Raw genomic sequence first — 2,735 nt, forward strand, 5'->3', positions numbered from 1 at the left:
TGAAAAATATATTCCACAGGCAAATGTGTTTGGCAAATGCTGCATGTTCCATAGCTCCTTCTAGGAGATTTAAATGTGTACCAATGCTCCTTGACTCACAAAGGGGTTATGTTCTGATAAACCCATTGTAAGTTGAAAATACAATTAATATACTTAACCTGTAAGGAAAAGTTTAAAATTCAAAATTTAAAGTACAGTTTCTATTGAATATATAATGCTTTGGCAACACCTTAAAGAAAAAAAAAAAGATTTGATGGTATGATACATCACTTGTATATTGCATTGTATGTTTACCACCCAAAGTCAAATCTTCTTCCATCACCATATATTTGATCCCCTTTTCCCTTCACTACCCTAACCCCCTTCCCTAACTTATAATTATATACTTGAAACCAATATAATTTAATTAAACAATGTTTCCCCCAAAAAATAATAAAAACATATCTTCTACTAGTACAAAATATTTATGAACAGAATGGGGTTTTAAAATAGTCACCTTTATAAAAAAAATTCAAATTATAAATCTGAAAAAAACAACACTTAATTGAGCCATCATAAGTCCAGAATCATCTGTATTTATCCAAGACTCTAAGAAATTTGGCAATAAAGAAAACATGTTTTATTTTGTTTACTGAACCATTCTAAAATTATTTTGAACATATAACACCATTTTTCATACTACACTATGCCAGTATGGGGAATGGTAAACTAACAGGCCCTCAGATATAATGCATTGAGAACCTAGACACCTCATTCCCTGCATGCATGCCACATGAATTAGAGAAAGCCTATTTTAGAGGGATTGTTTTAAATAACATTACTTTTTCTCAGAAAATGTATACCATCAAATCTCTATATATAAAAAGCGAGCTACCGTAATGACCAGAACAACCAGAGACCAGAACACCACGGCACCTCACCCAGGCTGCCCTCTCCTCCCTCGCCCCCCCCACCCCATCCAGGGAGTGGTTAGGGGTGCCCCTAGGCAAGGCAATAGGGTGCGAATTTGATGGGGGAAAGTCGAAGAAATAAAGGGGAAGGTCTTAAGGGTTTGCGGGGTTGGGGTGGTCCCCGGGAGTAGGTTTGGAGTGTGCTGGGGAAGGAAGAGGAAGATCCGAGTGGAAAACAGCTCAGCACAGTACCTTTCTCATTGCCAACCAAAACGGCGCCAGCTGTGGACTGAATGGGCGGTTGTTTCATGAGCGCGCTTGGGACCAACCTGTTCATGGCAGCGGCAGTCCTCCCGAAACTTCACTGATTCCAAGTAGTGAACAGCTATCAACGTCAGAGAACAGAAAAATCCTCTCCCAACTAGAGGCCCTGGACTTGCAACCCGACTGAAGGAAACACCATTTAAGGAGGAGCTAGAAAAACCGGAAGTATGCGACCTGAGGATTGTGGGACTGTGGAGGATGCCTGGGCGCCTACCGCTAGAACGTGAGCCTGCTATTGTGCAGGTGCATAGTCAGCCCTATGGTCCTCAGTCTCGCAGTATTTGGATGTGACTTCTGGTGGGAAATTATTTCTATTGAGGTTTGCTGTTCCCTTGTGGCCAGGAAGATCAGAATTAAAGGTTTCGTTTGTTACCTTGGTTAGAAGCGGAGGACAAGAGCCGCCAGTAGGACCAGCTCTAGGAGGAGTACACACACACCTCCCAGGAACTGCAGATGAAGCCTTGGAAGCCTTCACTGCAATGGAAGCCTTCAATGAAACCATCAAGATCTTTGAAGAGCAGGGCCAGACTCAAGAGAAGTGCAGCAAGGAGTATCTGGAGCGCTTCCGGCGTGAGGGCAATGGAAACGAGATGCAGAGGATCCTGCTGAACTCAGAACTGCTCAAGTCTCGCATCTCTGAGATCCATGAGAGCCGCATGAAGCTGGAACAGGAGCTGCGGACACAGGCCTTGGACAACCGGGAGATAGATAAGCACACGAACAGCCTGAAGCCAGACCTCATGCAGCTGCACAAGATCCGAGACCAGGACCTGGTATGGCTCACCCAGAAAGGCTCCCAGCAAAAGAAAACCAATGAGTGGTTGGGAATAAAAAATGAGACTGAAGACCAGTATGCACTGATGGAGAATGAGCTCCCCCACCTTGAGGAACGCACCTGGTATGTGGGCAAGATCAACCGCGCGCAGGCTGAGGAAATGCTGAAGGGCAAGCGGGATGGTACCTTCCTCACCCGTGAGAGCAGCCAGCGGGGCTGCTATGCCCGCTCTGTGGTGGTGGACGGCGATACCAAGCACTGTGTCATCTACTGCACGGCCACTGGCTTGGGTTTTGTGGAGCCCTACAATCTGTACGGGTCTCTGAAGGAGCTGGTGCTGCATTACCAGCACACCTCCCTCGGGCAACACTACGATGCACTTACCATCATCACACTGGCACATCCCATGTGAGCCCCGGCCCTGTCGCCCCGCCCCCCCTCTCAACCCGCTGACTCATACAGAGCAGGACTCCATCTTTCTGTCTGTCTCTCTTCTTTGTGAATCTTTCTCTGTCTCAATTTCTCTCTTGTTTTCTCTGAGTCTTTCTCTTCCTGTCACTCTTTCTATCCCTATTTCTGTCCTCTCTGTCTCTCTTAGTCTCTGTACCTCTAAGTCTCTGTTAGAGGAGAACACCTCTTTACCCCATGTCCCCTTTGGGTACTGCCCTCCCCTGGTTCTGGCTTCCCCCACCAGTTCCTACAGTTCCCCCAAGGTCCCTCTGCCTGTGCCCCTGGGGTGCTCAGCC

At 46.5% G+C, this 2,735-nt stretch overlaps 1 pseudogene across 1 annotated transcript; it reads left to right on the forward strand.

Annotated features, from left to right (window-relative positions):
* The first annotated feature begins 1,412 nt into the window (after positions 1–1,412).
* LOC308241076 (phosphatidylinositol 3-kinase regulatory subunit alpha-like) lies at positions 1,413–2,401 on the forward strand (annotated as a pseudogene). Its single transcript has 2 exons — positions 1,413–1,457; positions 1,635–2,401. The product of its transcript is annotated as a phosphatidylinositol 3-kinase regulatory subunit alpha-like (transcript).
* Positions 2,402–2,735: the final 334 nt, after the last annotated feature.

This window comes from Plecotus auritus (genome assembly GCF_963455305.1).
Source record: "Plecotus auritus genome assembly, chromosome: 2".
Taxonomy (NCBI): Eukaryota; Metazoa; Chordata; class Mammalia; order Chiroptera; family Vespertilionidae; genus Plecotus; species Plecotus auritus.